Source organism: Lycium barbarum, chromosome 11, assembly GCF_019175385.1.
Source record: "Lycium barbarum isolate Lr01 chromosome 11, ASM1917538v2, whole genome shotgun sequence".
In the NCBI taxonomy this organism is placed as follows: domain Eukaryota; kingdom Viridiplantae; phylum Streptophyta; class Magnoliopsida; order Solanales; family Solanaceae; genus Lycium; species Lycium barbarum.
This window is the reverse complement of record NC_083347.1, coordinates 110,737,731-110,749,270: the sequence shown is the minus strand read 5'-3', so window position 1 is coordinate 110,749,270 and position 11,540 is coordinate 110,737,731. Positions and strand designations below refer to the sequence as shown.

At 35.9% G+C, this 11,540-nt stretch overlaps 1 pseudogene; it reads right to left on the bottom strand.

Moving 5' to 3' along the window:
• Nucleotides 1-741: 741 nt before the first annotated feature.
• On the bottom strand, nt 742-2,516 carry LOC132620111 (homeobox-leucine zipper protein ATHB-21-like; annotated as a pseudogene).
• Between the last annotated feature and the right edge of the window lie 9,024 nt (nt 2,517-11,540).

Genomic DNA, 11,540 nt, shown 5'->3' with positions numbered 1-11,540 from the left:
GAAAACACTTCCCTTGTTTTGAGGAAGAAAACACTTCCCTTGTTTTGAGGAAGAAAACACTTCCCTTGTTTTGAGGAAGAAAACATCTTCCTTGTCTTTGGAAAATTGTCAAGTGCTTGCTTGAGTCACTAATGACATCAATAGGTTCATCTCATACCTATAAATAGGGAAGCTTTCTCATTTGCTAGACACACCAAAAAATTGAAGAAGACAACACATCCCAAAGAGAGAAAAAAATCTAAGAGAAATACTCTTAGTGAAAGGCCTAAGTAAGAGAAGGTCTTTGAGAGAATTTTTAGAAAAAATTCTTGAATGTAATTGGGATTGGGGTTGTGAGGTTGAGTGTTGTAAACACTTGTAATATTTCTTCTTTAATAAGATGTGCAGCAGCAACGTGGACGTAGCTCTCACATTGAGGGTGAACCACTATAAATCTGTGTGTGCTATTTATTCTTCGCTTACATCATGGCGTAAGTAGGTTCTGTCTAAGGAGGTTGGTATTTAAGTGGTCTAGCTGTGACCCTCTAATCTTTCCTGGGAACCTGCTTACAAAGGTCGGATTTGGGATAAAAATCCTAACAATTAGTACATGATCCACTAGTGTACTAACTAGCAACTAGCAAACAAATGCAAAAGAAAGATGTACATACATTAGGTGGGTTACTATCTACTTGCTGGAGCTTATATCTAATTAAACTTAATCACAGATAATGTCGTTATTATATAGGTTATAAACACACTCTAATTATCCCAGAGAGTTATATAAGTGTTTTGATCATCAGCAACAAAGAACACATTATCCATTAATATTTCCTCCATTCCAAACTCCCCAAGAAAAGGCGATAGTGAAGTACTAACTGGGCTATTGCTTTGCCCATCACAATTACTCTCCAATAATAGCCCTTGTTTTGCTTTTTTGCTTCACACAATTGCTCTTTCATCTTCAAGATCTGTGTTGGAAAATGTGTAATTTGAATTAGAACATTTTAAAAATTGATTATGTTAATAGTTTTAGCATAGTTAAAATCATACGTCCTAAAAACAATTTTTTTTCCCCCCTAAAGTCCTGTATTTAGTCAAAGCGATGGAGATTAAAATAGAGAGAATTTATAAGAAAGACAAAACACCTCCCACATAGATTTAGAGCCCGTTTGAATTAACTGATTGTAAATAGCTGCTAAGCTTTAAGCATTGAAAATTATTTTTAAGTGTTGAAATTAATTTTATAAATAAGTAGTTACGTGTTTAGATAGAAATACTGAAACTGTTAATAAACAGTTGATGCGCTTGATAAAAAAACGTTAATAAGTTGTTCTTTTGTTATGAATGACTAAAATTTCCTTATAATTTTGCAAAACATAAAATAAATTAAAGTATTTGTGTAAGAAAAAGGACAAGTGAAGAGGAAGTTAGGAATTTTGTTATGGCAAATAAATTTTGGAAATTAGAAAAAAAATATTAAGGATAAAATAGTAAAAATACTTGTTCAAACTAAAAGTACTTATAAGCTGGAAAAGTCATAGGTTGGTGATGATCAACTTATGACTTTTGATAAACTAAAAAATGCTTTTAAGAAAATTTAATCAAACACCTCTTGATTACCTCTGTTTTAAGACGAAATTTCTCAACGATTGTAACCTCATTCTCAGACTTTAACTTAGAGTCTTCATCCTCGAGTTTCTGGTTCTTCATTCCATCTAGCCCTCCTGTTCTGGAACCAAACTGCAACTTTTTGAGGATCAAGGCCAAGCTCAGAAGCGAGCTTGTCTTTTCTCTCGGTCTCAAGTTTGTGCTCGTGTTCAAAAGTCTGTTCTAAGAAGCTTAACTTGTTCTTCACTAAGCTTCCTCTTCCTCACTCGGCTATTGCTCGCTTCACCTTTGTCCTTCTTCCTTCTCCCGTCATGGTTTTGCCTCTCCTGAAGAAAGAGTGGAACGTCATGTTAAAGCATTATAAGTAGAGGTAACAAATGGATAGACCGACTCTATAACTTGAGGGGTCAAACGTGTTAAATTTAAAACGGGTTGTGATCCAATCCATTCAAAGTTAAATGAGTCGAGATAAGTTAAATGACGGGTCATAATTCAGCCTATCCAACTTTCCAACATGATCAAATTTATCCGAAAAGAAAGAAGTAAAATAATGTATTTTACTTACTTATGTTCTTTTCAATTTAGATAATCCTAATAATCTCTAAATTTAATTGTTTATATATGGGTATATATGGGTTGTAATTTGACGCGTGGGGTTGCAATCTTTTGACTCGTTTGGACCCTAATAGTTGATGCGTCAGTTTGATAAGTTAACAAACAGGTCATAATCGAATCTTTTTAAACATAAGCGGGTTGAAGGAATTAATAAAAAATGGGTTAATTTTACCAAAAACTACAACCCATTTTGTAGCTTTGATACTTGATAACATATAAAGATAGAAGTTGCACTATGAACCTTGTTGGGGTACCAGTTGAGTGTAAATATCAGGATATAATACTGAGAGATCATCTAGCTGGTGAGTCATATTGCCTTTCTTTCTGTCACCCTCTCTTAGCTTGTTATCGCTATTGCTTGCTGATGTAGAAAATGAAAGTTGATAGATCGAGAGTGAATTAATAAGTGAAAAGGAAATTAATATAGTAGACTTACTCTAAAGTTAAAGAGAAGAGTATACTAAAGGGGTGTGATTATAATAAGAAATTAGAGAGTATACTTGGCTTGACTTTATTTATAGACCCGGTCGTATGGAAGGAGATTCCATCACTCAATTGTTTGGAATATTCTATCCTACCTCGAGCCAAGGGGGAAACTTTTGTTACCTAGCTTGAAAAGGAAATTAATGTGGAAAATTGAAAAGGACGTGGCTTTTTTTGTTTGATTGGTGAAATTTGTCTAGGTTGATTGGATAGCAAGAAAGCTAATTACCTAGCTTTGATTATTTAAAAGTTCTATAGCACATAAATACTATGAAATGATATTCAGCTCGTAAGTATTAGAAATTTATTATCTTGCTACTTAATTTTTGTGTTTACTTAATCAAAAGGCGCCATTTATATTGAGAGGGGAATACTCCATACGTTCTATTTATTTGGCCTATATACTAGAAATAGATTTTTCTTTTTATTATCTATTTTAACAAATAAAAAGGATTTTTTTCCAAATATTGCTCTTATCATTAAGTACGATATAAAGTAATCCCTCCGTCTCAAGTTAAGTGTCTTAGTTTGACTAAGCACGGAGTTTAAGAAATAAAGAGAGATTTTTGAATCTTGTTGTCCTAAATTAAAGATATGTATAATGTACTAAAATGTTCGAATTGTCAACTTACTAATATACAAAGAAACACTCTTTTTGGAACAGACACAAAAAATAAAGCAAGACACTTAAATTGGGATGAAGAGACTAATTAATAAGGATAATTTAATAAATAAATCTCTAGCAAAATAATACTCCATCCGTTTCAATTTATGTGAACCTTTTCGGAGTACGAGGGTCAAAATTGACGGAAAGAAAGATTGAGATGAACAAAAATTACTCTTTGTATTTCTGATAAAAACGCATATGTTGTACAATACCTATATATATAGCTGACTAAAAGAATCTACAGAATAACTATCTATACACCTGTCACTATCTTATTTGTTTCCATCTAACAAAATACTAGAAATTAAAAATACAGAAATAGGATAATTACAAGGAATGTTCTAGACTATCTAATGTGGGATATGTATAATATTCTCTCATACAGCTGTTATATCTTCATTGTATCCGTATGAGCCTCTGATCAATCTTCTTTGCTTATAATAGGCCCAATAGTGTGCAAATCAGCCCAATATTCCATTGATCCATTTAGACCACTTCAGACTTCATTTTATGACTTCAGACAAGGAACTTCTTCTCCTCAATTGCATCGAATCAGTTCCTATTTCATCTTTATAGTTATCATCTCCAACTAGGGCTGCATATCGGTCGGTTCGGTTCGGATTTCAAAATTATCGGTTTAACTTATTGGTTATCGGTTTGTAAATATATTAAACCGTTAAAGAACCGTTAAAATATAGGTTAATGGGTTATCGGTTAATCGGTTTTTGTATGTTATCGGTTCGGTTATCGGTTTAACCGTTAAGATTTCACACAACAAAAAAATGGCTTGACCACAATATGAACGGTGACTGGTTAAAATTGAGGTAATTGGCAGGTTTATCCCGCTTAATCATGATTTATAATTGACAATGGGTTTCAACCCACAAAAAGATCAAGAAATGGATGTAGTTCCATATATGACTTTTCTTCATTTGAAAACTAATACTGTTAAAAGAAGGTTATTTTGCCACCATCTTTCAAAAGGTTATATTAAAATCACTCCTAACCCATAAACAGAACATAAACAAGCAACAGTTGAGTTTAAATCTTAACATACATCATATGCAAACACAACCTGAGACTTCTATATATACAGAACATAAACAAGGCAGCAGAGCATCTTAAGTGTATAACCAACAAAACACAATACTATGTTTCAGCCTTAATACTATCAAGAAGGCAGGTTGTTAATCATCTTTACATTTCTCCATCATTCTACGGTCTGCATCTTTACAGGGGTTAGTAAACTACCTATGAACGCCAACCCTATTGACAGGACCATAATTAAGCTATAGATTAGAACTTAGAAAATAACCCATAGAACAGCTTCTAGTGGGCACTGGGCAGCAGCGACAAAGGCAAAACAGTGCACAACAACTTAGTTAAAGGGTAGAAATGTAATTAATTAAATTGTTATCGGGTTATCGGGTAACCCGTTAACAAAAATGGTCAACCCGCGACCCGACCCAATAAGCCAATAACTCAAAAACACCACCCGGAACCCGAACCGGTAATCCATTAACCCGAACCATTAACCCAATAACCCAATAATCGGTTCGGGTTATTGGTTTAACCGTTAACATGCACAGCCCTATCTCCAACACCCCCCCCCCTCAAGGTGGAGGGGGCGATTCGCACACCCAACTTGGACAATATCGAGTGATAAGAGAGACCAGATAAAGGCTTTGTGAATAGATATACTAATTGAGAGGAAGAAGGCACAAAAGAAAGGGAGATCAAGCCGGCAAGAAATTGTTGCCGGACGAAGTGACAGTCCAAATCGACATGTTTGGTGTGCTCATGGAAGACCGGATTTTTTGCGATGTGAATCGCAGCCTGGCTGTCTGAATGAAGCGGTATTGGAAGAGAAGAAGAGATAGAAAGATCATTTAATAAGCGAACAAGCCAAGTAATCTCTGCTACGATAGGATGCGTGGAGCGATATTCGGCTTCAGCCGATGAGAGTGAAAGAGAAGCTTGTTTCTTGGATTTCCAAGAAATAGGACTTCCACCAAGGCTAATAAAATAGCCACTAGCAGATCTTCGAGATTCCGAACAAGTAGCCTAATCGGAATCGGAAAAAGCGAGTAGTTGAAAAGAAGGAGAAGCTAACAGTCATAAAAATGCCCAATCCAGGGCTAGAAAGAAGATACCGGAGTACATAAACAGCAGCATCGAAATGGGATTGCCTGGGATCCTGCATATATCGACTCAAATGTTGGACTGGAAAAGAAAGATCAGGTCTAGTGTTCGTCAAAAAATTGAGTTGGCCAATTTAATCGCTGATAAGCAGTAGGGTCAGAAAGTGGAACACCGTCATTAGCACGCAATTTACAAGATGGATCCAATGGAGAAGAAGCTGGCCGGAGGGACAAATAATTATACTCACTGAGAAGGTCCAAAGTGAATTTTCGTTGGCTCAAAATTACACCTTGAGATTCCCTGACGACTTCCATGCCGAGAAAATAATGTAAGGCCCCTAAATCTTTTACTTTGAATTCAGAATCAAGAAAATACTTGATAGAGTGTAATTCCTCCAAATCATTTCCTATTAAAATGATATCATCCACGTAGACTGCTAGAATAGAAACTGATGTGCCATGTCGTTTATGAAATAAGGAATAATCATTAAGAGAATGCACATAACCCTTGAAACTGAGTGCAGTAGTCAAACGAGCATACCATTGGCGAGAAGCCTGTTTAAGACAATAAATAGATTTCTTTAGGCGGCAAACATGTGTAGGACTAGGAGCAGTCATACCTGCTGGAAAACGCATATAAACTTCTTCCTCTAGCTCTCCATGGGGGAAAGCATTATTGACGTCTAGCTGAAAAATACCCCATCCTTTTTTAATTGCAATAGCCAAAACACATCGAATAGTAGTCATTTTAACTACGGGACTTAATGTTTCAGTAAAGTCCACACCTTGTCTTTGCGTGTCACCTCGAATAACTAGTCGAGCTTTTAACCTTTCTAAAGATCCATTAGATTTAGTTTTGACCTTATAAACCCATTTGCAAGCCAATAGTTTCTTTCCAGGAGGAAGTTCCATTACTTCCCAAGTCTGATTAGTGACCAAGGCATCTAATTCTTTTGACATAGCTAACTGCCAACCGGGATCTAGAGAAGCCAAAGAATAACTAGTAGGTTCTTGAATGTGAGACAAAGTATTAAGAAAATGTTGATTAAACTCAGTTAATACATTAAAAGAAAATGAGGGAACAGTGGGAGGAGATAAAAAACAAGAAGAAGAAACATCAGTAAGACAAACAGTGCTGCAGATATAATCTTCTAACTAGGCATGTGCTTTAACAGACCTAGTAGACCTTCTTAAAATTAAAGGATCAAGAGTAGGTGGACTATTTAGAGGAGGAGAGGAACTAGAAGATACAGACTAAGGGCTGGATTGAATAGGAACAAGAGAAGATGAAGAGGAATGCGTAGGAATATGAGGAGATGGACAAGGTGTAGTGGAATTGGGAAAAGAAGTAGGAGAAACATTAGGAACTGGAAAATCAGTACAGTTTGTAGTAGAGGAAGGAGTAGGAAAAATAGGTATTGCACCATGATGATGAGAAGGATCAAGAGTATAACCAGAAATGGGAGAGAGGGCACTAAAAGGATAAATTGTTTCATGAAAAATAACATTTCTGGAAATAAAAAATTTCTGAAAGGTAAGGCCGAATAACTTATATCCCTTTTTCCCATAAGGATAACCAAGAAAAACACAAGGTTCTGCTCTAAGATCTAATTTAGATCTGCCTTGGGATAAAGTAAAAGCAAAACAAAGCCAACCAAAACACTTTAAATTGGAATAACTGGGATTTTATCAAAGAGTAATTCATAAGGTGTTTTGAAGTTTAGAATTTTAGAAGGACACCTATTGATAAGGTAAGTAGTAGTCATTAAACAATCACCCCAAAAAGTGGTCGGTAAATGAGATTGAAAAAGCAAAGCTCTAGTAACTTCTAACAAATGTTTATGCTTTCTTTCAACTACACCATCTTGTTGTGGTGTAGCCACACAAGATGTTTGATGAACAGTCCCCAAAGAAGTGAAAAATTGAGAGGATTCTTTGCTGGAACCCAATTCCCATGCATTATCTGATATGATTTGCTTAACTTTCAGATTAAATTGTCTTTCAACCATGCTAAGAAAATATTTGAGAAAAGAAAATGCATTACTTTTAATGGCTAAGAGAAAAGTCCATGTTCCTCTACTATAGTCATCCACTATCGTGAGAAAAAATCTATAACCGTCATAAGTGTGAGTCTTGAAAGGCCCCCAAGTATCTATGTGAATTAGATCAAATATAGCTTGAGAAGATATTTCACTAGTAGGGAAAGAAAGCCTAGTTTGCCAGGCCAAAGGACAAATATCACAAGGAGTAATAAACTTGGTAGAAACCGAAATAGGAATTTCATTGATATTTTTCATGTTTGACAAAGGCATGTGCCCAAGCCTAATATGCCATTATTTTTGGCTTACATTATAATTGGAAAAACAAGAAACTGTAGAAGACAATCTATTTTTAGGGAATTTAGAAACAGAATTAGAAACACTAGAAAAGCTATTACATGTCTTGATAGACTTATGGAATTTAGAAAAACTATTCTGCAGCACATAAAGACCATTGAAAGAATCACCAAGGACCTTGGGGCTCTTTATTGAAGGGCCCTGCATCAAACAATGAAAATGAGTAAAGATAATATACTGAAAAAGTTGTCTGCATAACTGATAAATGGAGAAAAGATTATAGTGAAAACTAGGCACAAATAAGACGTTATGAATGGTTAAATCTAGAAAATGTTTGACTGATCCTGCATGACTAACTTGAGCTTTTTGAGAATTAGGAAGATTGACTGATATATGTTTGGATGATGGCTTAAGATTAAGAAAGAAATGCTTATTGAAACTCATATGTTCAATGGCTCCTGAATCTAGGATCCAAGATTCTTTATCAATCCGTTTAAGAGTGTCACTGGAATGGAAAGAAAAAGGTGATAAGCTTATACCAGCACAGTTAGCAGAGGCCGTAGTCTCAGAATTATTGCCTGGGTCATTGTTCTTAACTTGGTGAAGCAGCTGGACAATTTGATTAAACTATTCTTGAGTGAGTGGCTTGGTAAGGTCATCTGAATCATTGTTATACATGAAATGATCACCTGCAACATTAGTAACAGGAGCATGTCCCTGTGGCATCTTTTGAAAATTTTTCTGTTTAGTAAATTTGAAAGTAGGAGGAAAATGTCACGACCCAACCGGAGGGCCATGACGGGTACCCGGTGCTAACCCACCCGGGCACCTCTTATCGTACATTCACATTTACATCTAGGTGAGCCACATAACTTAATCATACTTTCTATCCATCATTCATGCTAATCTCATTGGGCAACAATACATTTATATCATCATCAACACAATGCCCATATCCATGTACACTAGCCGACGAGGCTATCAAGATAATATACAAAATATAAGCTGACAAAGCTAAAGACATCTAATCATACACAACTGTCTACGAGCCTCTAAGAATAGTAGGTAACATCATATAGGCGAGACAGGACCCCGCCGTGCCTATGTATGTACACAGAATAATAATACCAAAAGTTGTAGCTCCGGATGAAATGGAGCTCCTCTATGGATCAAGCCTGTCTCCCTGCCCACCTGCGGGCATGACGCAGCGTCCACACACAAAAGCACGTCAGTACGAATAATGTACTGAGTGTTTAAAGCATAATTAACATCATAATAGGAGCATAAGAGACATCATGAGAAACAACATCAGATGGGAGGATCGGGAGATAGTAGGGCCGTCATCACAATTACTTGTCTTTCATAGGGACCTTCCATTTCTAATGCGTGCTTGTGTACATACACGTATACATATACATATATCCATATCCGTATCCGTATTCGTATCCGTATTCATATACATTTTCATATCCAAATTCATGACCGTATTTCATAACTATATTCATAACCATGGCATACCCGACCATGAAGGTTCGGTGATTCACGTACCCGGCCATGACAATGCTCGGTGCAATACATACCTGGCCCTACCAAGGCTCAGTGTTAACCGTACCCAACTGCAGTGGTGCGCGCGCAGTAAATATCATACTCGGTCGTATAAGCTCGGTGTTACATAATAGGCATACATAGACACATATACATAAGAGCTTGTAAGTGTCGTCGACATCATTACTATCATCGTTTCATTACATCTATCCTCAAAGGATCACCCATCATATAAGGAAAATAGTAGAATCGTAAAAGTATTGAGAATCATGAGCTTTAGTAGCTTTAAAGATAGAATCATTTGGAGGACATTATGGAACTCATGAAAGGATATATATATATATATATATATATATATATATATATATATATATATATAGCCGAGGAACCATGCCTTATTGAAATAAGGGTTAGCCTTACATACCTCTTTGACTCCTTAATTATCTAGCGTTCACCGTTGAAGCTCGAATAATCTACATTTAGAAGAATCCATATCATGGTTAAACCTTAATGATACTATTAAACTCAAACTAGGATCATTCATGATCTAATGAAAATTGGGCAGCATTTCCCCTATTTCGTCAACTTCCACCATTTTACAAAACAACTCCTAACAACCACAATAACATCCATAATATACTCATAATATCATAATCAAGTAATCACTCTACATTAGCCTTCAACAATTCATCCTTATGTTCAACTCATGCCAATAACTTCACACCCATTTAGCACATTTTCATATAATACTTCTTCATCACCATTATTACTTTCCATAACATTGTTATATCCCTATCACACTAAGAATCATGACTTGTTTTAGTTTACTACTCATAAACATCATAAAAGCTACATTTTGACTTCATTTTCTACTTTCTTCTTCTACCCAAGTTTTGATACAACCAAACATTCTCATTAACATCAAATGAGCATGGAAACTAACCTTTTCATCCCATAGAAACAAGCTTTGGAGCAGCTATCAACTTGTGCCAAAACCCCTAGCCACAATGCTCAAGTATTTTTGAAATCTACCAACCCTAGGAAACCTTCTAACACATGAACACTTGATTTCTTGCTATTTAATCTTTGTAATCTCTTGGGTTTGAGTAAAATATGTTGGGAGAAGGGTTTTGGAGCTTTGGAGAGTTTGGATGAAATGTGGGAAATGAAAAATGAGTAAGGGTCGTCCATCCTTATAACGTAAAATTTTTGACCCGACCCGAGTTATACGGCCTACAATACGGGCCATATAATTTATACGGTCTGTATATCAGGCCGTATATTTACACCAGGCAGGACCCTTTTGCGGACCAAACCTACAGACCATTATACGGTCCGTACATATGGCCATATAACTGGAAAAATTCTGGTTTTCGTTCTCGTCGACTCGTTTGACTTCCAATCCTCATAGAACCTTCTTGACACTTATATAATACTTCATTAACCATACAATAGGACCTATAGCAGCCCTTCAAGATATTACTAAATAAACATTAACTCAATTGTAGTGGAAACCTTTCCGAACACGACTTACATTTCAATTCCTTCAATATACTAAACTTCACATATTCGTATAACTTCGAAATCTTATGGTATGAACCTTAAGCTATCTAATACCTCCCGTAATCTCATAAGGATTTCATTATCACCTTAAGCTCACATTAACCTATCCACAAGGCAACACATACGAAATATTTGAGGTGTAACAGAAAACCATTAAGCCTATAGCACTTGTCAATAGTATGACCAGATTTCTTGCAATATTTGCAAACAAGATGCATATGCTGATTGTTATAATAACCCTTGTTACCCTTATACTCATACATTCCATTTTTCTGTCCAGGGGCTGCTTGGTTTGCTGCAACAAATGAAGATGATTCCCCTGGATATTTAGTAACTGTTGTTTGGTTTGCTGCGATAAAAGAAGATGATTCCCCTGGATATTTAGGGGTATTTTGAAACTCCCTTTGCCTCTTTTCTTGTATAAGAAGAGCATAAGCATTGGCAACAGTTGGGAGAGGTGAAATCATCAATATGTTCCCCCTTGCTGCACAGTAAGAATCAGTTAATCCCCTAAAAAATTTAATTAGTCTCTCATCCTGTTTAGTCTTAATAATTTTTCTCCTTGGCTCCACAGGAACAAGCACAACTGCAAAGGGTAAA